This window comes from Nilaparvata lugens, chromosome X (genome assembly GCF_014356525.2).
Source record: "Nilaparvata lugens isolate BPH chromosome X, ASM1435652v1, whole genome shotgun sequence".
Classification (NCBI taxonomy): domain Eukaryota; kingdom Metazoa; phylum Arthropoda; class Insecta; order Hemiptera; family Delphacidae; genus Nilaparvata; species Nilaparvata lugens.
Window position 1 is genome coordinate 62726168 of NC_052518.1, and position 27668 is coordinate 62753835.

General features: G+C 39.7%; 1 protein-coding gene across 4 annotated transcripts in view; it reads left to right on the forward strand.

The window, feature by feature from the left end:
- LOC111053607 (KH domain-containing, RNA-binding, signal transduction-associated protein 2) overlaps positions 1-27668 on the forward strand; it is a 1288254-nt gene that overhangs the window by 384855 nt on the left and 875731 nt on the right. Inside the window, exon 1 of one of the 4 annotated variants that reach the window (XM_039441332.1) lies at positions 36-207. The exons of the other annotated variants lie outside the window; for them this stretch is intronic. The gene's annotated coding sequence lies outside the window, so the exon portion shown is untranslated. Of the gene's footprint in view, positions 1-35; positions 208-27668 lie in introns of those variants that run through there. 4 annotated transcript variants of the gene reach the window in all.

Below are 27668 nucleotides of genomic sequence, written 5' to 3' on the forward strand. Positions count from 1 at the left end.
AATAATTAATTACTCGGCAAACTTCATCGTGAAGACGTACCTCAGTTTACTTTATTACCCTAATAAAGTGCGGGATCCTGTGGTAGAGTAATGATGAATAACGGTAATGATGTCGTGTAGTTAGTGTTGTGCCGGTTATTTGGCAAATTATTAATTTGCCTGCTCGGCAATTATTAATTAAGCCTGCAGACTATGCTTGAATCATTGGTGAGAAGTTTGCTCTTTTTTAAGTAATTGTGACTTATATTTATGGAGTTTGAAATTAAATATGGAAAATACATAATTCACAAGTGTGTTCTCCCGCACCAAGGGCGCACTAGTATAACATTAATGTAACAACGCACCCTCGTTTGTCAATCAGATGTCTTGTTTACAAAATTTGACAATAATGTTGAATTTATATGTTAATCATTTCAGTCGCGAATTTTTAAGGAAACCATTGTAGTTTGTGAACCTTGTTTTCCACTTCTTGATAACTGAATATTATAAACCTTCGAAAGTTGAGTTCAAGAGATCGCCGATTGCGTCCTAACTTCGCTCTCTAGGAAAAAATATAGAGACAGTCATTCCTTATTCTATTCTAAGCCTTTGCCATTGGAGCATTGGAGGGGTTTTCATAATAAATGTTTATTGATATTCCACATGTGTGTTAAGTATTTAATACTCCACCCTCAAGTTCCTCCAGATCATCCAGATGCCATACCACCCTCATCACCGACGCCAATGTATTCCTGGATACAGTCTACAGTCTACAGATACAAATACAGATACAGATACAGTCTACAGTCTACTAGGAATAGTAAGCTAGCGAGAGCTAATCACATCGTTCTAATCCGTTCTGGGACTATGTATGGGAGAAGGTGTCACTACTGCATCAAACGATTCAATAAGCAGACATTATTAGATAGGTCTACAGTCTATCGCCGATTCTCACACCACACACCATGGCTTATTGTTTATTGATGAGTCACCACCCCTCACCATCATCACAAGCCTACCTGTTGTCAACTGGCCGGAAATTAGTGCTGCTGCCAGAGCCAGTCCTACACAAGTCCAACACAAATGGTGGAGAAAAGCTTTTCAAAATAAAAATTTGTTATAAGTTGCAATCAGTATTGGGTTAGTAATGACAGAGTACAAAAGAGTAGTGACAGAGTACTAGTCGGAGTATAATTAGGAGTACAAGATTATTTATTTTCAACACCAGACATGAGCTAGCCAGGTCAATCAATTATAATATTTTTTTTATTTTCAACCCACAAAATAGCCCATATCCCTTTGAGTGGATCATAATTGGCTAATTTTTTTTTCTCAACATCAATAATTAATACTGGTCGACTGTCAAAGGAGGAAAATCAGTTTTTCTATTGACTACTTCGTGATTGGTAGAATTTTTGTTTATTGGTTCGTAGCATTGGCCGACTTTTGAATAAAAACGATTTACCGCTCGGCTGGATTTCAATCTCATTGGTTGAATTTTCAAATTATATTTCCAATGAAATTCAACTTGATTAATACGTTCCCTTCATACGCGATACATGAAATATTGTTTTATGCAAGGTGTGCACTGATCATGGTTGATCTTATGTATCGGTAATTATCTTATGTTTAATTTCTTTATGCTCCTCTTTTAAGTTTCATCCCTATCATATTTGACCGCAGAGAAATTATTGTTGCAATTAATCCTCTTAATAGGACAGCCTGAGCGCTGTCACTCTATTATTATGTATTCTCAGTGTTTCATATCTCTATCGCTTCCTGATTTACACTCAGAGCATGTTGGGGTCAGATCTCTCCAAACCAAATAAGCAAAATATACATTTATTTGATCATAGTTCCTTAAATTTTCATAAATATTTATGATGCTCGTAACATCTGATAGTATGAGGTTTTCATTGTTTCTCATAATCACTGAGAGAGAAAATTTCCTTGATGAAGATGGAATTCGTAATATTTTGCTTGCACTCTTCAACGATGATACAGATCAGCTTCATGCTCCTTCAATAATTCAGAATTATGATGATGATATAAACTTGTCTGAATCGATGGAAATTATTGAACCTGTGTATACTATACAATTATAAAGAAGTTAGCGTAGCTTTATTCCTATTGAATCCCTTGTAATTCTTCACTACTGTAGTATTTTGTTTAGAGTGGGTTTCGAACTCCCTCACTCCACAAAAATTCTCCACAAAAATTAGGTGTATAGTCAGTCTATGATTATAACTATGATCAGTCTTCTGATCAGTCTATAACCATAGCTAAATTTCAACCAAATTCACAGAGCGATTCAGGATAGGTTGTTTTTCCATCGACCATATTCAAAGGGCGACCCAGAAGAGATCAGAAGAGATTCTAACACTTAGCATGCTGATCACTTTATCTAAGTTTTACAGCCACAGCCGAAGCTGTAATATTACGTCATTGCTTCTCAATGCATTGTAATGCGTTTACATGTAATAATATATTCTTGGCAGTCTTTAGTAAGTCTTCCTTCACCTTATGCCTCCTTTATCATGTTAGTTATCGATTACACAACTAGATCTCACCACAAGTACTGAAACCTACACTGAAACCCAGCTGATATCATGTACTGCAGTATTGTTGTAGCAGAGGAGCTTTCAGCTGAAACATGCCTGGATTTTGTCCATGTGAGATTGTTTATTTTTCTGTAATATTGTAAACTCTGATTTCGCATTACTGGAATGAATGATTGTGTAATATTTGCTACTTTGAATGATGAATCTGATATAGATTCCGATGATAGTCCCTATCCTTGTCCCAATGATCCTAGAGACATAGAGGAAAAAACGCTGATTATCAAGGTGAGAAGATTAGTTTGTAGGTTAAATTTGTTGATATCGAAAAAGTTATTAAATGAATCGTATACTATTATTAGCAAGTAAGAAATTTCAACAGAAACTACTTACAAGAATAAAAACCTGATTTTCAATTTTTTCTACATAATTTATTCATCTTGTATTTTGTTTATTGTCAAATGTCCTGGATTTCCAACAAACAGATGGTTAGAACAAATATTGAATTTTATGATCTTCCAAATTTGACTGAGAATTTTTCGCATATGGGAAAACTTCAAATTTTCGATTAAAACTACATTTTCTGGATCATCATTAGGATTTGGTTGAAATTTAGCTATGAAACTTATCTTGGCGAGCTGAACAGAAAAGCTTGTAGTAAAATTCCTGTGGGAAACAAATTTTAATGTGTCCCAAATATTTGAGGTGCCAGGGGTGCCAGGGGGGCAGAATTTTAAAGGTCGGGACTTTTCCTGTGGCCTCCATTGTACTATGCAACAGATTTGGTGTTAACTATTCACAGCGAACTCATAGTTTTGGCTGAGAATTTTTCGTATTTGGGAAAACTTCAAATTTTTGACTAAAACTCCCTTTCCTGGATCGCTATTTGAATTTGGTTGTAATTTAGCTATGGTTATACACTTATCTTGGCGAGCTGAACAAAAAAGCTTGTAATAAATGTTTTGTGGGAAACAAATTTAAATGTGTCCCAGATTTTTGGGGGAGGGCAGGGGAGACGGGGGTGGAATTTTAAAGGTCTAGAGGTTTTCCCGTTGCTTCCATTGTATCATGCAACAGATTTGGTGTTCCGATTCTCACAGTGAACTCATAGTTTCAGCTGGGAGTTTTTCACATTTGGGAAAACTTCCAATTATTGCCGATGAAAGCTGCCTTTCCTGGGTCGCCCTTTGAATTTGCTGTTTTTATATAAGCAGCACTTGGCCGATACCCTAGACATCTCCTTTTCATTGAACTTCCAGTATTAACAGTTAGACAGTTATTTGTTAAGAATATAATACTATATATGATTAAAAATATAAATCAATTCACACTACAAATTAGAACTTACGATTTCCGTATGCAGGGTAACTTCCAAATCAATAGAACAGACTTGACTGTATGCCGGAGACAATTCCCTTACATAAGTAACAGACTGATCAACCTCATACCAGATAACTTAATAGCAAAAACTAGTATTAAAAAGATAGAAGAATGGATAAAGTCAGTGAATATCTCGCAATTCATTCACACAATGCACTAGTAAATTCCACCTTCACTTAATTATCCTATATTTCTTTTATTGCAGTTACCTTTTTATTTTTCTTCCAAACCTCAAATATATTTTCTCAGATTCATTCTCTGTCTTCTACTCTGAGATTTTTCATTTACTTTTCTGATCACAAATATTGTAATATTTATCTTCTAAGCCACATAATGGAATTCATCATTCAGTAATTAGGCTACTTATATATTTTAGTGCTTCAAATTACACTTTTGAATTTACTTTTCCTTTTTATTTATACTATGTTTATTTCTATTCTCTTTCATATGTATATTCATTCTTGTTTCATTTATTCATTTCTTCATTGAAATTTTTTATATTGAAAATTAATATCGATACTCGCTGCCAGCACTCAAACTTCGGTTTTGCAGGCAGCGCCAAACATGTTATTGAATGAAAAAGACTAAGAAATTGTCAAAAAACCACTGATTTATTGATAATTTATCTGATAATAGTTTATCAGAGATTGACAATGGTGTAATAACCGAAACCGGTCTTTCTAATTATCAATAAATCAGTGGTTTATTGACAATTTCTTAGTCTTTTTCATTCAATATGAATAATTACCACAATATCAACTTCTTAACTACACAAAAAGACAAACATGTTATTTTGTTTTTGACAAAGTTGTTTTTCGTGTAAATTTAAATATTCATCAATATTTTTTTTTTGAACTTCAAATTGAGGATTATTATTTCTGTTGTATTATTTTTGTTGAGGCGAAATAAAATTTGATTTGATTTGGTCCAAATTCAACCAAGGATATATACTTATCTCCGGGAGCTGGGGAGGGATTTCATATTTTGCTCCTCGAGTGGCCTAATTGAATAGTAACTTTTTGTCAAATTTTATTGTGTAGAATTGAACTCGAGCTGTAGCATTTTCAAGAGCTCAATCATCTAATGTAATTATTTCAAAGCATTGCCATATTTTAGTCAATTTGTATGAATTCATTTCAATTTAAAGTTAGTTAATGGATTCATGATTGGCCTTTGTTTTGCCTTTCACTTCATACACGCGACCCTGACCTGTCTCTCTTCATCTTTCTCTTTTGATTGGTTCAGTGGGTGATATATATAAGTATCAGTACGGTGAGTGGAGTTGTGGTGCAGTTTATTGTTTCATCAATCCAAGGTGATTGATTGGCGCCAGGCGGAATTCTATGTGGAGTGAGGGGGTTCGAAACCCATTCTAAAAAAAAAACTACAGTGGTGAAGAAGTATAAGGGATTCAATAGGAGTAAAGCTACGTTAGCTTCTTCATAATTGTATAGTACACAGGATTAATAATTTTCATCGATTCAGACAAGTTTATATCATCATCATCATAATTCTGAATTATTGAAGGAGCATGAAGCTGGTCTGTATCATCGTTAGAGAGTGCAAGTAAAATATCACGAATTCCATCTTCTTCAAGGAGATTTTCTCTCTCAGTGATTATAAGAAACAATGAAAACCTCCTACTATCAGCATAAAACGACTTTCAGTTGCTACGAGCATCATAAATATTCATAAACCTTGAAGGAACTATGATCAAATAAATGTATATGTTGCTTATTTGGTTTGGAGAGGGCTGACCCCAACATGCTCATTAAATATTTCCTTTTTTTGAATAAATTTTCCTCTCTTATTGAGAAGTTTGTGATTGTTTTGATTCTTTATTTGTGGACACTCACTGACACTGTCCTCTTCGCCTCTTATCACAATATTTTGAATATATTTTTCCCCAGGAGTTCTATTCCAAGGTTAGTTCAGAAACTGGAATGAATCATATTCCATAACGAATTGAATACCCTATTCAATATCATTCTGAAGTTCAGGTATAGAGTTCAGAAGATTATGAGAGTGTAACAGTGCAGAGTATATTATAGTCTAAGCTTACTTAGTTATAAAGATGTTGTGGCTCGTTGGAGTAAGTGATAACGCGCCGGTCAAATAATCAAGAGAACCTGAGTTCGAATCTCGACCAGGACAAACATTTTTGACCACAGCACAATCACATAGCTACAGGCCCCCGTCTTTCGGAGGAGACGATAAGCCGAATGTGGTTGAAATGGACATAAATTACCCAATTTTCGATAGAATCATGCAAATATGAATTATTGAAAAAAATACAGTCCTAGTAGAATTATATGAATATACAAGCATAAGATTATAAACAAGAAATAATACTAAAAATGACATTAATGTTGAGACATGTTGTGTAAAAATTTTTCAAAATGGTCCTTGAATTTTTCATTTTTATTTCTTGATACTGAGGCAGTATGAATATTGAATGTCACACTATTGAAAATAGTCGCTGTCGACTCCTGATGGTCACTTCATTTGTATGGAGCTCATTAATTTGTGTTGTTTTGTGAAAACCAACTGTTTTTTTCTGCCTCTAATCAGCCTGTTTCTACATCACTGAGAATATGTGAATGAAATATTATTATGTTGAGTAACAAGTATGTGTGAGCTTGCTAGCAATGTATTCAAACTAGTGAATACGAAATGCGTGAGGCTATACGATAGAATAGGATAAAATAAATATCAATCATCTTAATCGAACCTTGTACGATATAAAATTGAGTCTGAGAAAATGATATTATTTTAGCCAGGGTCCATTTTTCATAGCTACTTGAAGCGTTGTGACTCGCTTGTGCAAAAGAATACAGATACGACGAGTATCTGCTTTGATTTGAAAACTCACTTCCCAGATGCATGGAATATTCATAATGCTATACTGTCAAATTAAAGTGAATGCTAGATGAGGGAAAAAATTCTCTACTGTCAAATTAAAGTGAATACCATTCTGTTCCTTTAGAAAAAATGAGATATCAATATAAATTAAGTGAACTCTTGGACATGCACCTAGATATATTGCAGCGATTAGCAGAAAAAGGATGGACAAATCTACAATATTTAACTTTTGTGAGAGATTATGAAAAATTAGGAGTTTGGCATAGTTATCACTCCTAATTTTTCATAATCTCTCACAAAAGTTAAATATTGTAGATTTGTCCATCCTTTTTCTGCTGAGGATTATAGTTTGGCGAAACAATTGAAAGACATTTATCTAAGCACAGTTAATTTGAACGATATAAAAGACTATTTGTGCTATTACCGTCCATACAATTTGTCTATAGATAAATTGATTAAAATTGAAGATGAAGTTATGATGTATTGTTGTAGTGAAATGTTGTAAACAAATTTTTAATTCAGATATTTCCTCGAACATTTTGGTTTAATATCAGTGTAGACTTGATTGAGTGAGGACGCGAGATACGCCCCCCTCAGACACAACTGTTACAGCTAAGTGCACATTCCTACCTTATCAAGAGATACGCCCCCTCAGACACAACTGTTACAGCTAAGTGCACATTCCTACCTTATCAATTATAGTTCATAGCAATCAAGGTCATGCAGTGTTTTAGCTTTGCAAAATTCAAAAAATTAACTCGCCTCTTGATGTCAATTCATTCAATGAATTGATTCTATTGCAAAAAATATTAAATTTTCAACAGGATTCCAAGGTGATGATGTTGATCTAGCGTTAACAAAAACAGAAAATGTACATTTTCCAATTTTATCTGAGATTTTCGAACTGCTCGATATACTAGATACAGGCCATCTACATTATTGTAGTGCAAATTTCTCAACTATTGTTACAAATTCCGATGAACTTTGGAAATGCTTGTATGACATTGCAGATAAAAAATGTAAAAGATCAACTTAGATCATTGACCTCTCTCTGTTAAGACATCAATAGAGCTGATACCCCAAGTGATATAGGTCTGAGGATATCTATAGCCATTTTTGGAATGCTTGTTCATACTAAATTTACTATAGATATTCTCGGAGAAACACTTAAAAAATAACGCCTGCGGTTTGTACAGCACATAGAAAATTTCAATATAAATTTGTGAAATTTTTCTTAACTGTCGGGTGGAAAGCAAACCAATTGTATTAATTTGCAATCACTTTATAATTTTACAGTTTAAAGATGTAACAGATTCACTCAGTATAAAGATGTAGAAATATGGATTCACTTTAATTTGACAGTAGAGAATTTTTTCCCTCATCTAGCATTCACTTTAATTTGACAGTAGAGAATTTTTTCCCTCATCTAGCATTTACTTTAATTTGACAGTATAGCATTAGATGTAGAAATATGGATTCACTTTAATCTGTCAGTATAGCATTAGATATAGAAATATGGATTCACTTTAATCTGTCACTATAGAGAGAGGGAATTTTTCCTCCAAAAAGGGAAATTTTTTTTCCCTCACCTTGGCAAGGGGAAGGGGAGAGAGAGAGATATATCTCTCTCTTTTCAACCTCCACGTCCTCACTGGGAGAGGGGTGATAAGATAAGGAGAGGGAGAGGGTGAGGGAGAGGGAGAGGGAGAAGGAGAGGGAGAAGGAAAGGGAGAGGGAGAGGGAGAAGGAGAAGGAGAGGGAGAGGGAGAGGGAGAGGGAGAGGGGGAGGGGGAATTTGCGCATACTCAGGGGGGTTGGGGAGGGGGTGGGGGGGTAATTGCGCAAAAAAGCTTCCTTGAACTCCCTAATCATAGCTACTCATATTCAACCATCCTCCATTTTTACTTTATATATAAGTTCACTTTCTCTTGCAATTATTTCTCCAAAGCTCCACTTCAGTCGTGGATTCGAATAATTTTGTGCCTGTACTTTGTCTAAAACCCTAAACTCTCACCTGGCTCTTCTAGTTCCTTCGTGTGCTCCTGCATATTAGACCGTGGCCGCAGCAATCCTAGGCGTGTCCTAATATCTCTCTCGTACATTAAACTGTGGGCGTTCGATCCAGTTGCATTGGGTGACTGTCTGAGCTGCATAAGAAATCTGAAGAGTCCTACTTCCAGTTTTCCTTCTTCATCTTCCATTGCCTTCAATGAATTATTTACGGTCTGGATATATCTTTCTGCTTGTCCATTGGAAGATGGGTTGTAAGGTGCCGTTGTTTTGTAAATTGACTCCCATTGTCCGAGATCAAAAGCAAGGGTAGGCCAAATGTGGCGAATAGTTTTTATAGCTCCTTGATACACCATTCTGAAGACGTGTTTTTAGTGGGAATTACTTCAGTCCATTCGGTGAATGAATCCACTATGATGAAATAGTACTGTCCTTGTGTCGGTCCTGCAAAGTCGATATGTATCCTCTCCCATAGTCCTTGAGAAGCAAGCCATGTATGATTTCGTTCTTTCTTTGGTTGGTTCTGTTTCAAACAACATTGTTTACAAGTCCTTACAATATTTTCAATGTCCTTGTCTATCTTCTTCCATGTACAATAACTTCTAGCCAAAGCTATAATCTCATCCATACCAAAGTGTCCAACATGCAGTTCTTTGAGTAGATCGAAGTAGTTGAAGCGTTTCTGGTATTAGTACCCTACAACCTTTGAATATATTGTCACAATGTATATCGTACGTAGTGAGGGGAATTGAGTTTAGGGCTTGTTCTAAGACGCTTGGTTATCTCTGATGAAATCACAGAGGTCAACGAGCAGCCCAGCCGCTGGGCTACCGCTCAGCAGTGCTGCGCATCCTTACTCCCCTCCCTCTCGGCCACTGAGGAAGGCTCGTGAAAGGCTAGTAGGTAGGCAGTCTAGTGCGGGTGTCCAGTGCGAGCGGTTTACAGAGAGAGTGAAGGAAGCAGCGCGCAGCTAGCAACATAGTACATCTCATGCTTTGAGTGTACTCCGAATCCTTCGACGACTAAGAGTTGTGTCTAAGGTTAACGGGGGTTGATTGAAGAAACTGGAAGCTCCGCGGTTCAGCACTCACTTGGATGAGTGTTGTTTGACCTTTTCAACGAGTTTGGGCAGCAACCTGCCTGTTTCAACTAGCAGTGACACACCAGGTTTTGGTAAAAACCTGACTGTATCCTGGTACATCATTGCGGGCTCCTGTAGATTGCCGATTCGCTTCAGAATAGCAGGAGGACCTCGAGAAAGGCCAAGGAAAGCCTTTCCTCCGACTCCGCGCGCTATCATGACCCCAGGAAGCCACCCGGTGCCCGAGAATTGGGACTTGGTGATCAGAGGTAAAGTCCGGCACACAAGCTCCTGTAGCTTGCCAATTCGCTTCCGAATAGCAGGAGGACATCGAGAAAGGCCAGGGAAGGCCTTTCCTTCAACTCCGTGCTCGATTCTGACCCCAGGGAGACACCCGGTGACCGAGAATTGGGACTTGGTGATCAGAGGTAAAGTCTGGCGCGTGGGCTCCTGTAGCTTACTGATTTACTTCCAAATAGCAGGAGGACCTCGAGAAAGGCCAGGGAAAGCCTTTCCTTCAACTCCGCGCTCAATCCTGACCCCAGGGAGACACCCGGTGACCGAGATTGGGACTTGGTGATCAGAGGTAAAGTCTGGCGCGTGGGCTCCTGTAGCTTACTGATTTACTTCCAAATAGCAGGAGGACCTCGAGAAAGGCCAGGGAAAGCCTTTCCTTCAACTCCGCGCTCAATCCTGACCCCAGGGAGACACCCGGTGACCGAGAATGGGACTTGGTGATCAGAGGTAAAGTCTGGCGCGTGGGCTCCTGTAGCTTACTGATTTACTTCCAAATAGCAGGAGGACCTCGAGAAAGGCCAGGGAAAGCCTTTCCTTCAACTCCGCGCTCAATCCTGACCCCAGGGAGACACCCGGTGACCGAGAATTGGGACTTGGTGATCAGAGGTAAAGTCCGGCACGTGGGCGAGTACAGAAGAGAAGTGTAATCGCGCCAGAGAGGACAAGGAGGCGCGAGGGGAAAGCAGCGATCCAGGAGTGTCCTGGGTTTACAAACTCCACCATAATGGAGCAGTGGAACTAGCAGCATTGGCGGAGCTGAGGAAGGTTCTTGTGGACCATCACAGGAAGACGGCAGGCAAAACCAGTAGTCCGAACCAGGCTAGCAATGGAGCTAGTGCAAGCTATCACAAGGCGGAAGGAGCAACGTCTTTGTGGCCTCCTGTGGAGGAGGATCACCAGGAGTCTTCTAGACTCGGAAAACTACCCGAGGAGGTGTCACCAGCTTCAGATGGCGAGTCATGCCATTCATGGGTGTATCGATTGCGGAGCAGAGACACTGTCAATTTGCTCCTGGACTCGGTGCCCACAGACGGCACCTGTTCCAAGTTGCGGAGAGTGTTAATAGAGCAGTGGCAGCTATTCCTCACAATTCTACCTCTGCCTCCAAGTGAAGAGGCTGTGATGCAACCAGCATTACCGAGATCAATGCCAGCTAATGCAGATACTGGTCCACTGTATCATGCGAAACCTGCATTAGTGACCCACGATCACCGATCCGAGCTGCAGCCCCTCACACTCCATTTATGGACCCAGGGACTGTGTGCAATAAAGTTCGGGGATGGAGGTTGTCATATGATGGCAACGGAGACGCACCTAGTTTCCTGGAGCGCCTTGAGGAATTACAACAAGCCTACGGGTTGACAGGGGAGCAGTTGTTCCCGGTGCTACCAAAAATGCTAGCGGGAAGGTGTTCCTTATTGATGCAGAACCGGAGAGGGTTTTGGCATCATTGGAACGATTTTGTAAGAGACTTTCGGTCTCATTATTATCCAGCAACCTACGAGGGAGACCTGGATAATCAAATCCTGGGTCAACGACAGCGTGAAGGCGAGGCCATTGACAACTACATAGAGGAACTTCAGACCCTCATGAGGCAGAGAGGAGATTTCTCAGTCAGCCACCAGCTGCAGAGGCTCTACAAGAATCTCCTACCTCGGTACAAGCTGTACATCAGGAAGGCCGAAGTCTATTTGGTGGATGATCTGCTCAAGCTGGCCAGGCAGTATGAGCGGATAAAATCAGAGGAGAAAAACGCTCAACAGAGGCAGCGGGCTGCGAAACAGGAGGAGGTTCGTAAGCCTGTGAAATCGCGCCCCGAGCCGGAACCTACAACAACCCAACGGTGAGTGGAGTCAATTCCAGTGGGACCTGTGTGCTGGCAGTGCAAGGAGGCAGGTCACTGGAGGTCAGAATGCCCTAAGATTTCTCTCTGCACAACCTGTGAGAAGCCTCGTCCTGGTTGCACCTGTGAGAAAGACCAGAAGAGGATGACAGACAAAGCCGCCATGGTGAGAACCAGGAACCAGCTTCAACTGGAACTGGAACTGCAAATCGACAACAGGCTGTATACCACAGTCGAGGTAGCTGGCCACCAATATCGAGATTTACTTGATACAGGAATCCAACTACTTAAGCTTAGCAACGTTTGCAAGCTTAGAAGCAGCTGGATGTGCAAGGAGAACAACGACAGAGAGGGGTGCGATCTTGGCAAATGGAACAGCAGTGCAGCTGTATGGGAAGGTGGAAATCAACCTGAAAGTCGGCCAAGAGGTGCTACCCACAGTGATGACAATCATGGAGGGATTATCACCCAAATTTTTATTAGGTATGCAGTTCCTGCAGGAGCACAGGGTGAAAATCGACACCTGCACCTGCACCATGGAGTGGGATCCCCAACTCAGGGAAAAGAGTGCTCCAACCACCCAGAAAAATGTGAAGGCCCGAGGGAGAGAGATGAAGTCTGGTGCAGCCACAATAGACATCTGCATTAGTCTCCTGTCTCAGTACCGATACTTCTTCTGCTTCTCATAAAATCTCCGCTTTATTTCCTACTGTATTTTTCTCTAATCGACTTGTTTTGTGTTTTCTTCAAAATCATTTTCTGCCATAGTCGGCATCCTCATTTCACTTTTTCATTTTTCTTACCACCTTCTTCTCGATATTCTTTCATGTTCCTACAATCTATCCTGAAGAAGATGCCATCGTTCCGCACCTCATTTACCGACGAGATACTCTGCGAGATGGAGCGGCTTTCCCTTAGCAACAAGGGGAGGTTTATGCTGTTCCAGGCTCTCCGCACCCGGCATGCGGGTGCTCCCCAGAAGGACTGTGAGAAGTGCTGAAGAATATGAGGAGGGACACCCTTCTGGGTTTTCCTTTGATATGGCGAGGAGGCATCGCCCTCACTGTAGTGAACCGGAAAGTGGCGCTCACTACCATCCTCGACCCAGGACACTGGACCACGCCTGAAGATTATGATGCGGTCCACACAGTCATGGCGAAGTTTTGCCAGGTAAAAAGGCTTTCAGGGGTGGGACGTCCAGTGCTTCCAGCACGTCCGAGAAGGGCTGACCCGGTGGCAAGCCGAGTGGTTAATCGGACAACAACTTCTTTGGCTGCTTCAACAGCAAACCCCCCCAGTAGATGCCTTGGTGGAAGCTGCCTCGCGCAAACTGTTTGAGGTCTTCCCTACCTTGCAGACGGGCCGCGACCGAGATGTGGTGGTCACGGTGAACCTCTCCTCTTTTGAGACCCCTGTCGACCCTGTCAGAGCCGAGGTACATCTTCCTCAACCTCCACTGCTGCAGATTCCGTGATGGAGGTACCCGAAGTTCCGACGGAGCATGAGGATGCCCTCCTGGGGGGGGAGGAGGCGATTTCTCTATCTCTCCAGCGTACAGGACTCCTGAGGAAGTCGTGCATCCCTCAAACCCACCCTGCACCTCGACATGGCCGGCAACTCCAACTCCCCCACCCTGTGCTGGGTTCAATAGAGGGGCCTCACGGAGGCTTGAGGAGCAGCTTCTGCCAAACCACGCGGCCCTCCTGAGATTGCTAGTGAGATTCCAGCCGCCTATCATCAACCACCGAAATCTCCTCGCCTGACTGCCACAGCTCATTCTTAGGTGCCTGAGGTGATGGAGCTTTCCTTCTCCGAGGAGGAAGAAGGAACACCACCTCCACCACATATCCGCCCGACTGCCGCCGACCATGGACGAGGCCTTGCCCTCGTGACTATTGGGAACTGGCCTTTAGTGAAAAAGGTGACACTGGGGAGTGCCCTCGCTAAGGTCGCCCGAGGATCAGGGTGCAGCCCGAGGCTTGGGTGAAGCTGTAAGCGCCCCACGCCGAAGTAAGGCACGGCCATGCAGGGCACAAGCCCGGCAATAGCAGTGCGCAAGCACAGCGAAGTTAGTGCAGGGACACATGATCCGGCGACATCGCCGTTCGGCATTTTCGCCAGACCCGGTGGCAATTAGCAATCGGAACACACGACAGATGGCGGAGCTGCCGTCCGGCGTTTTCGCCGGGCCCGGCGGCAATTATTTCCTATTATTATTATTATTATTATTGTTGGGGATGAATATTTCCTTCCTGTAGGACAGTTGCTGTTCAGAAATGACACTGTCAAGACGGAAGAAATTGGCTGCGATATCTCTGCTCCAAAACAGGAAAAAGAAGAAGCACACAAGAAACAGAAACATCTGGGTTCATCCAATGGTAGAAAAAAGACTGTTCTATGGTGCATTTCATACTCTGTTTCTGCTGCACAGGGATGACCAGAACAAGTTTTTTAATATAATGTAATATATATATTATATATATAATTATTTATACTGTATATTTTCCTTTACTATAATATTCCTATTTTGATGAACGTTTATACACATGAGATGAAGATAATATAATATTATTATAGAATGCAATAGATAAATAGTGGAATTTTGCAATTTAGAATTGCAATAATTATACATGAATAATGAAAAATCTCCCAAGCCCCCCACTTTTCCCCTTAATATAATTAAACTTACCATAGTTTTTCCTTTCGCTTTCTTCCAATTCCTCAAAGTCAGGATTCAGAACAGAATAAATTTGCCACCAGCTATCTCTGGTTTTGTTTTTGTCTTTGTATATTTCTAAAGATCGGTCCCAGATTCCAGGCTTTTCAGCAACAAGGCTGATGAGTAGGTCCATGTCTATGTTGTCAGCACACATGACAGGGACAAAAAATTGGAAACTAGACAGTAACAACAATATTATACTCGACACTGAATGAAAAAAGGGCAACACAACCAGTTGAATCAGGGTTGAATCAGTGTTGCAAACCCTTCAGAAGAAAAATATCGTAGCAGCTACCCTTACAACCCTTCCCTTTAAACCTACCCTTGTAATCCTACCCTACCCATTTGTAACTTTACAAATGTTAATAAATAAAAAAGTGGCATGGGTGGGGACAGCGCGGTGCAGCATTTTTGCCGTGTCATGTGTTCATCTCCATATAGTACAATGCCCTGCTACTGCTTTCTGGCGGCAAAACCGGAAGGCGAAGTAGAGAATACCCGGCAATATCGCCGGGTCAATTTCTCGCCGGGCCGGCATTTTTGCCGTCGCCGGCGTCGTGTGTTCTGTCCCATGCCTTCCTGTGTACTTCTTGCAACCGGACGGCGAAGCTTCGGACGGCGAAAACGCCGGACGGCGATGTCGCCGGATCGTGTGTCCCTGCACTAAGGCAGTGCGAAAGCACGGCACGCGGTGCGAAAGCACAGCAGGCAGTGCGAAAGCACAGCATGCAGTGCGAAAGCATGGCATGCAGTGCGAAAGCACGGCTCACCACAGGGCGAAAGCCTGGCCTGCAGGGCGAAAACCCGGCAAAATTAGTGTGCGAGCTTGACCTCTGCAGTGTGGAAAAACAGCAGCCGGATTGCTAGCTCATCCGAATGTTGTGTTCAAACATGACACATCAGTCAGTGTGTGTCTGGATTGTCATTACATGGATGCACACCTCCACGGTGAGGAAGAACCGTGGCGGTGCGAAAGCACGGCACACAGTGCAAAAGTATTGCCCACAGTGCGCAAGCAGGACACGCAGTGTGCAAGCACAACATGCAGTGCATGAGCACGGCTCGCAGGGCAAAAGTCTGGCATTGTGTTCTGTGTTACCTTCATCCTGCAGTGCGCGAGCATGGCTTGTCCAGACAGGGCAAAAATCCTCGTGCCTTGCTGTGTGCAAAGACAGCCCTCCAGCAGAGTACAAGCTCTGTTTCCTAGTGTGAAAGCAGGGGCCAGTTTCCCAGCAAGTCAGCAGGCATGTACACACTGCGATGACTTAAGTTCTCAGAGCTCAGTCGGAGGTGCTTTTTCACCTTTTATGTTTTTGTGTTTCTGTGTTTTTTGTGTTCTGTGTTTTGTGTGTTTCTTTGTTCTGTGTTACCCTACTATCCTGCAGTGCAGAAGCACGGCGTCCTTTAGCAGTGCGGAAGCACAGTGACTCTTGCAATGAGGAAGCACAGCGTCCCTTTGTAGCTTGAGAGTATAGCATCTCCTTGCAGTGCGGAAGCATGGCGACTCTGTCCTGCAGTGCGGAAGGTTGGCGTCCTTTAGCAGTGCGGAAGCACGGTGACTCTTGCAGTGCGGAAGCACAGCGTCCTTTAGCAGTGCGGAAGCATGGCGAACCTTGCGGTGCAGAAGCACAGCGTCTCTTTGTAGCTTAAGATTATTGCGTCTCCTTGCAGTGCGGAAGCATGGTGACTCTATCCTGCAGTGCGGAAGCATGGCATCCTTTAGCAGTGTAGATCCGGTTGGCGAGGAACCAACCTGGCGCCCTGTTGTTGCACAGTCTTCTGTGACCAGCAGAGAGGTGGCAGAATGTACTCGGTGTTTTGGGACATCTGTCAGCCACATACCCTTTCCATCCTCACCCCCCCTTTCATTCTCATTTCTTTCCTCCCCCTTCCCATAGTAGGAACAGTGTGTCATGATGTATATCGTAACTAGTGAGGAGAATTGAGTTTAGGGCTTGTTCTAAGATGCTTAGTTATCTCTGATGAAATCACAGAGGTCAATGAGCAGCCCAGCTGCTGGGCTAACGCTCAGCAGTGCTGCGCATACTTACTCCCCTTCCTCCACTGAGGGAGGCTCGTGAAAGGCTAGTGGGTAGGCAGTCTAGTGTGGGTGTCCAGTGCGAGTGGTTGACAGAGAGAGTAAAGGAAGCAGCGCGCAGCTAGCAACTGAGTGCATTGAGTGTAATCCAAATCCTTCGACAACTAAGAGTCATGTCTAATGTTAACGGGGGTTAATCGAAGACACTGGAAGCTCTGCGGTTCAGCACTCACTTGGACGAGTGTTGTTCGACCTTTTCAATGAGTTTGGGCAGCAACCTGCCTGTTTCAACCAGCAGTAGCACGCTAGGTTTTGGTTGAAACCTGACTGTATCCTGGTACATCATCCCAGGCTCCTGTAGATTGCCGATTTGCTTTCAAATAGCAGGAGGACCTCGAGAAAGGCCAAGGAAAGCCTTTCCTTCGACTCTGTGTGCTATCCTGACCCCAGGGAGCCACCTGGTGCCTGAGAATTGGGACTTGGTGATCAGAGGTAAAGTCCGGTGCGCGGGCTCCTGTAGCTTGCCAATTCGCTCCCGAATAGCAGGAGGACCTTGAGAGAGGCCAAGGGAGGCCTTTCCTTCAATTTCGCGCTCGATCCTGACCCCAGGAAGCCACCCGGTGCCCGAGAATTGGGACTTGTTGATTCAGAGGTGCGGCCTGGTGCGCGGGCTCCTGTAGCTTGTTGATTCACTTTCCAATAGCAGGTGTACCTCGAGAAGGGCCAGGGAAGGCCTTTCCTTCAACTCCGCAGCACAATCCTGATCTCAGGGAAACACCCGGTGCCCGAGATTAGTGACCCGGTGACTGACTACAGCAATCAGTTCCAAGACTCACAAGAGGACATGTAGTGGCAATCGGGAAAGTTATTCCTGTTACAGAGACTCCCCTCACAGCAGACACCAGATTGTTCCTATTCCTCTCACTCCATGCCCAACCCTGTTTGGCAGTGCGATAGCACGGCCCCTCTTACCTGAAAGAGGAAAACAATTCTGTAAGGTACTCAAGGCCCTGTTTCAACCCTCGACTCGAACGAGGGTGGTTGGCAGACGCCCCACCAAGACTCCTGTCCCCTGCTGCAGCCCACCCAAGACGCCAACTGAGTCTAGCCGGCCCAGAGCGACACTGGGAATTCTAGTAGAAGAAGGTAGGGTCAAAAATCTACTCAGAATATATATACATATCCATAATATATACATCCATCCTGGAGTGACAGTTCATTGTCATGGAAACCCAATTTCCCAACAGATTCTCCTGTCTGCAGTGTATGTAGTACTAGTTGTAAAACTTGTCTTCTTTAGTCTCTTTAGCTATTATCTGACTGTCGACCAGTAATGAATCTAGCTGATTGATTTGAAAACGACTTCATTGGTCCTCCAACTTTATTTGTGCTTGTTCAGTTGGGAAACATAATAAAAGAACAACATCTGTATGATCTGATGTTCTTCTGTATTCAATTCGATAATTTTTCCAGATAATAAATGTGCATAATTGAAAAGTCTTGTTGCCGAGATTGATGGTAAAGTTTTGTTGGGATGGAATATTGAATCTAACGGCTTGTGATCCGTTACTAGAATGAATTTTTGTCCATAGTGGTATGGAAAAAACTTTTTGAGTCCCCAGTAAATACCTGTTGCTTCTTTGTCGATTTGACTATATTTTTGTTCGCAATTAGTTGAGAGTAGATGAAGAGTGCTGTATTTGGGACGTTTTTTAACGACTTTTCCCCCCCTCATCACTCACCATGCACACATCCTTCGTACCCACCACCACCCCCGCTCCTTCCGCACCACCCCTGCCCCCTCCACCGCTCCTTAGAAGGAGAAGAACCTCATCCTATCTCTCTCTATAAGAAGGAGAAGAAGAAGAAGAAGGAGAGGTGAAAGAAGAAGGAGAGGAGGAAGAAGAAGAAGAGGAAGAAGATGATAACGATGATGCTCTCTCTCTCTCTCTCTCTTTCTCTCTCTCACTTTCTTCAGGTGGAAGAAGAAGAAGAAGGTGAGGAGGATGAAGAAGAAAAAGAAGGAGAGGAGGAAGAAGAAGAAGAAGAAGAAGAAGAAGGAGAGGAGGAAGAAGAAGAAGAAGAAGAAGAAGAAGAAGAAGAAGAAGAAGAAGAAGGAGAAGGAGAAGATGATAACAATGATCTCTCTCTCTCTCTCTCTCACTTTCTCTAGTCATGCTCCATTTAATCTATAGATAGTCATGGTCTATTTCAAATTAGTCTATTACTGACAGATTTAGGTGAAATGACCTTGGAAGTAGAAGATGGAGAGGAATGGAGAATGAGAAATTCAATGACTCTAGTGCTGACAGATTGAAGTGAATCTAGTTTGGATGTAGAAGGAGGAGAATGAGAAATTCAATGACTCTCCTGCTGACAGATTAAAGTGAATCGAGTTTGGAAGGAGAATGAGAAAAAGGAGAGAAAGGTTACTATCAGCAAGTGGAACGAAAATCTCATCTTACTGACAAATTTAACTGGAACATCTTACTTCCAACTGTGAGATTTTTACTGTGGAGAAGAAGAATGAGAAATCCAAGACTCTCATACTGACAGATTTAACTGAAACATCTTACTTCTAACTGTGTGATTTTCAACCAGAGTGAATCCAGTTTGGAAGTGGAAGAAGGATAGTAATGAAGAATTAGGAATTTAATGGCTCTACTGCTGACAGATTAAAGTGAATCGAGTTTGGAAGGAGAATGAGGAAAAGGAGAGAAAGGAGAGCTTCAACTGAAACATCTTTGTCCAACTGAGAGATTTAGGTGGAACAAAAATTTCATCTTACACTCAGATTTAACCGAGTCATCTTTGTCTAACTGTCAGATTTAAGTGAAACAATAATCACATTCAAAAAACTTATCATGCTATCATAGAGAAGTATAAGAAAAGAGAAGAAGAAGAAGAAGTAGTCGCTTCCAGAAAGAGGAAGAAGTAGAGGAAAGGAGAAGTGTGTCTAACTGTCAGATTTGAGTGAAACGATATAATAGCAACCTTCCAAAGAGAGGAAGAAGTATGAGAAAAGAGAAGAAGAGGAAGAAGTAGTAGCTCTCAAGAAGAGGGAGAAGTAGAGGAACTGAGAAGAAGAAGAAGAATAGGAATAGTAGAAATAAGAATTGTGTCTAACTGACAGATTTAAGTGAAATGATAATCACATTCCATCATGTACAATAGCTTTCAAAGAGAAGAAGAAGGAGAAGAATTTATGCATGCAGAGCTCTATGCACTAAGAAATTCTAGCAGTCAAGCCTGATAATGCTAATTGCTTCTCTAAATCACACACATACTATTTGCATGGAGAAATGAAACTTCCAGTGACAGGTTTTTCTTAAGGAAATAAGAGAACTGAGGCATGTATCTAACTGACATATTCAACTGGATCGTTCTTCCTCTCTAAGTCTTGTCATTGCAGCAATGGTAAGTGAAAATCTCGAAACAATTCAAGTAACACTGACAAAAAAGAATGATTCTGAAATCTCACTCTATGCAAACAGTCAAGCTTGGAAACCCCCAGTCATTCTTATCAAGTACTCTACCCTCTCATTCTAAGTCTCCTTCTCACTTCTTCTGATGGAAGAGATTCAATTCATCTTGTTCTATTCAATTTGATCTTACCATATGTACATTATTTGTGGTAGAGTTTTTAAAGGATCAGTCATAAGAAAAAACCATGAAGCTTCACACCCACTAATTTATACAATTTTCTGCATCACCAAAATTAAGAAAATGGAGCATCAGAGTTGAAGCAAAATGAGACACAGTAAAGTTGCACTGATGTAAAGATGCAGTGAATTGGATGCAGCAAAATAAAGAAAGCAGCATACTACTTGATTGTAGAATGTAAACATACCCATATTTGCATATAGCAATATAGATGAAACTGTAATGATAGTACTTGAGCGAAGTGCACAATTGATAAAAGTGAATGTGCATAATTACATTGAAGTGTAATAAAAAATCAGTGGTTCTGTAGATATGCATGTTGACTGAGATGCAGTAACAAGAAAGATTTTCATCTCAAGAGATGTTCAATCAAATAGAAGAAATGTAGCTGTAAAAGTCCAAAATAAAATCTGTATAGACAAATTGTTGAATGTAGACAAAATAAAAATGATTTGAAAATTACAGAGCAAGAAGCAAAGATGATGAATGAGAGAGCACAAGCAAATCAATCATAATATTCTAGAGGAAATGAATTGACTTCAAGAAATAGTATAAGATCGCATGCAATTGATCACAATGCAGTCAAAGATAATTGAAGTGAAACAAAAAATCAGCGGTTCTGTTGATACACATGTTTACTGAGATGCAGTAACAAGGAAGATTTTCATCTCAAGAGATGTTCAATCAAATAGAAGGAATGTAACTATAAAAGTTCAAATAAAATCCGTATATAGACAGATTGTTAAATGTAGAGAAAATACAAATGATTGAAAATCACAGAGCAAGAAGCAAAGATGATGAATGAGAGAGCACAACAAGATCAATCATAATATTCTAGAGGGACATCAAGAAATAGAATAAGATCTCCATTCATGGAGAGTGAGCATAACGAGAAAAGAATAATATTATAATTTTTTATTTTTTATTTTGATATGACAGTGAATGACTTATTTAGAGATAAGGCAGAACGAAGGAAGAGATAACACAGACAAGTTATTCTGAGAAATTACTTAAAGGTGATTGTTAAAAATGAAAAGCAAGTAGATTATTTGAGTAACAAATTAAGACTGGTCTTTGCTTATGTAGTAATATTATGGAAGTAGGTTTAGACAGAACAAAGGATGAGGAACTTTTTTCTATCAAAGGAAGAATGAAAGTTATAGATTATAGTTATAATTGAGTAACTATGCAAGTAGGTATTTAGATAAGTGTAAGAGACATGTAAAGACATGTATCCAAAAGATACTACTTCCAAGTCAAATGAATTGGAAGTCGAATCATGATTCAGATTAAGTTGGTGAATGCACAAGTGGCTATATATTATACTGTTGAGAGAAGCAGCGATTATTCGATTCCTCTATCAGGCAAGATGCATAAGCTACAACTAGATGAGTAGAGTTTTTTGAAAGCCACAGGGAACAGCAACTAGCAGAATTTGAAAAAGAAATACAAATTTGAGAGATAAACTTAAGTGTATTTTGATCATAGTGACTTGTGATCACAATCCCTTACACTGTCGAATGAGATTTGTCTATCAAGAGGAATAATTTGTGTCAAATGATATAAGGAACATGGATTTTCTATCAATTGAGTTTCTGTCACAAGCATGGAAAACCTTTCATGGAATATTGTAATAACACCAAAATGCTGGAAAATTAAGATTACAATATGATGTAAGTAAGATACTCTTTGCTTGAGTAAAGTTAACACTTTGCTTCAAGCAATAGAATATTTTTGGTATGAATTTTTTGTTGTCAGCATCCTTTGTTTAACAATAAATATGTCTAGGGATTTGGTTAGTTATGAGGAGACTTCTTTGTCTAGTTAGATGTACATTTTTCAACATGAATTGGATTACAGTAAATGATCTCTCTCCAGATTAGTATGAATAGCTTTTTCATCTCACTACTCTTAGCCCACACTCAAAGTTAGAGTGAAAAGTCGAGAGTGAAAAAACACTATAATTTCATTGGCTTCAGCTGTTGTACAATATTCTCACTCACAGTGTTGGGTAATTTCTTCATTTTGGAGGAGAAGGAAAGTGTGATATTTCATAGTTTGGAAGCCACACACTAACAAGAAAGACTTTGAGAAACCAAACATAGATTTATAAAACTGGAATCAAGCTGGGTGAAAAGATTGATGCATGAGGAAAGAGATACTGATGTTATAGTATTAGTTATCTCTTCAGTTACTTATTTAGAAAATAGCATTGCTAACACTTTGAACTCAAGTTTACACCTTTGACAGTAGTAAACTCATGATAACAAATGCAAAAGCATATAGTATAGTTTTTCCTACACTGTTTTGACAAACAAACAGAAACTTTATTTTCTGTAACGAATTTCTAAAATTGAATTTTATAATATAGATACTATGCGATTCATCAGATATGTGACAAGGCTTGCTGCTGACACGGGTTAGAATCATTGTTGCAAAACAAATCCATATCAATGCCTACTGCATTTTCCATAAGATCAATAGATGAATTTCGAACATTCCAGTGCTCTCACGGTTACATTATGTGTTAGAGCATGAAAACACACACATACAATTTCTCTTTGGATTATCAGAATCTGAATAGTATAATTTTTACAAAATGCAAAGCTCTCAGTCTTTGAAGCTTGTGATCCCTCCTCACCATGTGATTGATCCAAAAAACTTGTCACAAGCACTGTTATTGCGGTTTTACTTACCTCTAAGATGATAAACTTTTTTCTCAGCTGAGCGTATGCTTGTCACTCTCTCTATAAACCGATCTGCTGCTTTTGAATTCAGTGTATACTGTTACCTTCTTTGATTCTGAAAAACAATCGATTATGAGAACACCAGGAGTAAATTTCTCTTCTTGTTTGTTTTGGCGAAAACTGTTATTTATTCTACACTTGTCTTTTCACTCTCACTCCATTTGTTATTATACGATTATTAGAATGAGCTAACAAATAGTATTAGTTGAATGACATTATGGGAGAGGAGTAATGGAAAGAGATGGGAATCAACCTATAGGAAAATTAGAATTCAAAAGGAAGAACCTGTGGATTACCGAATCTTGAATGATTTTACGAGCTTTTGCTTTTTCCTTTATCAGAAATATTAGGAAAACTACACATTTATGTTGACTCAGTGCATGTGCAATCTGAGCATAAATTCAACCTTGAATATGCAAGTATATTATCTGAAAGATTACAGAAGTCTTGTTATGATGCATAACAAATAGAGAGAAAACTTCTCTGTGTAGATTGTAAATTACTAGTGGGAGAGAGTGTTATTCTTACTCACAGCATATGCTCCAAAATCCACTCAACTTAAAAAAGAGATCTAACACTGAGTTGTTTTTCATCATGATTTCATGATCTGATAACATGATCAGCAGAGTTAGAGTGGTGGATAAGAAGGATGAGGAGGAGGAGGAGGAGGAGGAGGAGGAGGATAATGAGGAGGAAGAGGAAGAGGAGGAGGAGAAGGAGGACACAGCAACTCAAAAGTTAGTGTTAATTATTTGATGAAACTATTTGATTAATTATACTAATAGATCTGTTCACATTACAAGAGTTGGAAATTATTGATTCAGTTAATAGTTATGCACATTACTTGCATATTAACTTGTTTAATCACTGTTTGATTCTGTAATATGAATGCAAGAAATAAAAATACTCATTTTGAGATTCTGTTGATAATCTGCTAATCCTTTGATGATGCTTTATTACTCTATTTGTTATTGCTAACTATATCAGAAATTCAATATTCTTTGCAATCAGATCAAATGAAATTGAAATCAAGAGATGTGACCATATTTGACTCTATGTACTGGTAAAACACAACAACAAACTCTCTCTCTCATATGCAAGTGTAGTGAGAGACAACCTTGGAAGATATGCTCCAATTCTCCTCTCAGTCAGACATTAACACGTTTTACTCCAGACAGCTTCCAAGGACAACATCAGCATCATGAGTCTCTAAGATTTAAGAACGCAATTCAACTTATACTGACAGATTGAAGTGCATCAATCACTGACTCGACTCATGGGAGAGGAGCAATTCCAGACTAGTATAGATAAGAAACTCTTTTGTAGATGTGCTAAAACCCTATTACTCTTTAAGTTTCTCATTCTAGAGGTAGAGAGTTAGTGGCAAGGATGTTTTAAATATTCTTTCCAAAGAATGTAAAGCTCCACCAATTCATGTTGATGCATAACAATATTAGCTACAGCTATTGACAACTGCTTTTTTCATGTCATATGCACTTCAAAAAATATTTTCTTAGTCTATATTATGTAAATTCATTTATAATTTGCTGTAAAAAACAGTAAAAACACTATATAAGTGTAAAAAACCAGTATATATTGTAATCTACACAAATAAAGCACTCAATCAATCTCTCACCAGCTTTATTCTCAGATAAAAATATGCAAGTAAGGATTTTCTGTTTTTGTTAAGAAGTTTGTATTTAACATGAAAAGTGCAAATTGAAGTTGGTCTTTTGTGTTTAACAGTATCATCTGCATTTGATAAAGAGTTCATACAAGACAAGCCGGTCAGATGAAGTTCTACAGACTAATTGCTCATGGAAGTGTATTTGCATGCAGCCGAAATGAGGTTCCTTCGAGCAGTTAAATGTTACACTAAGTTGGACTACATAAGAAACGAAGTAATAAGAACCAAACTGAATGTAGAGTATTTATTGCAAATATTGAAGGAAAGTAGAGAAGACTGTCCAGCCATCTACTTCATATGCTAGCGAATACACTTCTAATTCAATCTTGGCACCAGGTGGGAGAAGAGATGTCACACAACCAATGATGAAATGGATATTGAATCCTTGAATGATGATTTAGTGTTTGTCTAGCTTAAAATTGATATTTGAAATTGTGTTTTATATTAGAAAAGTTTTGTGTGGAAATGAATTGTGAAGAGTCAAGAACGTATAGTGTGCAGAAAACAAAATTTAAACGTGAAAACATTTGAATGTTGGTGAGTACCATTTATAAGGGTGTTTCTGAAATGGTTAGCCTATGGTTTACTTTAGCCTAGGTGATCATCACCTAGCTGTAAACTATCTATTGGAAATGTAACTATATCAAATGTAGATAGCAATTGAGATTACAACCTTAAATATGGTGTAATGCTAAAAAGAGATATTGGAGAATGTACTGATATTGTTGGAATCACAGAGAAACTTAATATTTTAAAAATGCAACCAGCTGTTTACCTCAAATTCTCTACTCACAAGTCTCGAGTCCTTCACTACATGGGTCCATTTCCATCAAACTTACTCAGTTGGGTAGGATTCATCTATACAGGAAAAAAGTGTGTTATCATTGTGAGGGAGGATTGAGACTGAAAGGGGAGGAACAAGCTAAGTGGTTCAATAAATGCAGCTTTTTACAATTGAAGGTGTACAATATGCGATGATTTATAATGTATATATAGGAAAAGCAGAGGAGAAGAAACAATTATCAGAAGCTAGAAATAATGAAAATACATCGAAAATATCGAGTGATTCATCCAAGTTGAATGTTTCATCGAAATCTGTGAGAGAAATGTTTGATAAAAACACATAGTCATGTAGTGACTACAGCCTAATGCTTACTAAATGTGTTATCAGTACAACTTGTGTAGTCCTCTCCTAAAACAATCTCTGTTGTGGAAAGATTCTTTTTGTGTACAATAATATTTAACAAAACCAAACTTGCATGTTCTCACTCCTCGGAAGGTGCGTACAGAATGTCGCTCTGCTCCGCAACCAAATGTCACTCCAGCAGAGTGATTGATGATCGACCGGCGAGCAACAGTGGTTCGACCGGGGAACGCGAGAAGATCTAACATCTTCGGTAACATTCATGATGGGTGAGTGGGTGGTGCGACTGTGGTTCGATGGTGGTACATGGGCAGTACGAGGGCGGTACGAGGGAGGAGCGTGCTTGGTGAGGGTTGGAAGCGCGAGTATGTGTACGCAGCTTTCAATGTTGATTCAAATTTTGGAAAAAACACTTCAGCAATGTTCCAATGCAATCATTCCTACATCTCTCCAGTGGTGATTATTTCTTCCAAAAAGATTCACATTATCCCGAATAACTTTATCCCAAATAACGATTCTTGTTTCTATTTGTAAGGACAAAGTGAGAAGATTTTTTTCTTTCTAATGAGTTGACTAATAAGATTCGAATGAAAACTGTAATAGTTTACAATTTTTGTTAGACTAACAAATTCACTGATCTAAAATTAGTATGAATTGAGTAACTATTGTGAAACTAGTGTTTGTTCAGCTTAATTACGATTTGTGAATTGCTTAGAAAAATCTTGTGCGTCTGAATAAATGTATATATAATATATATATATATATATATATATATATATATATATATATATTTTAAATATTTGATCCTAATCCCTACCTTGTTCTGGTGGTTAATCAGCAACTCAATGTCAGGAGAAGCTTGCTTTAAACAGAATGAGCAGTCACGACAGCTCAACTGTTGGATAGATTCAGCAGCTATAATGTTTAATGGAAAATAGCTAGTTTTCTGTGAGAAGAAAAATAATATTCTGTCTGAGTGATTTATCATAGCTAGTGGATGATGTCATTACTTGAACGATTACTCAACAATATGAAAATGAATATTGAAGAATTATCTTGATGAAAGTGAACTCTCACTCTGTAGAATAGAATGATGCGCTGCATGAACTCGAATAGAATTATGTGGTATGCATATGCTCACCTCAACTTATTGTATCTTTCCACAAGTGAAAATACCCTAGTGTTAGCAACAGTCAATTTTTATCAGTGTGCAAGGAAAATAATCCTCTGGAGAATAGTATTTGTTCTTCTCTTCATGATATGCCATTACTTTTCCATATTGCTTCGAAAAATGTGGAAGAATATTGGAATATATACAAAATGTACGAAATACGATTAGGAATTGGGATAAACGACAATATTGTTGCAGGAATCCTTCCTGGTAAGAAATCAAACATTATTCTATATCAAATGTTAAAATGCTTCTCTCGATGTTAGTCTAAGAGATAGATAGATTTATGAATGTGCAATTCTTTGCAATTTCTACAAGAATTACAACATACTTGTACTTCTATTGATGATAGAAAATTGTATTCCCTTTTGATTAGAACATATCGACTTTGTAGTAAAGTGCTTGGTGAGAGAAGTACAATAAATTATCGCTAGAGTGTGCTTTTCATAATAATAATAAGCTAGAGCAAGGTAATCTGTCAGTAGTGAT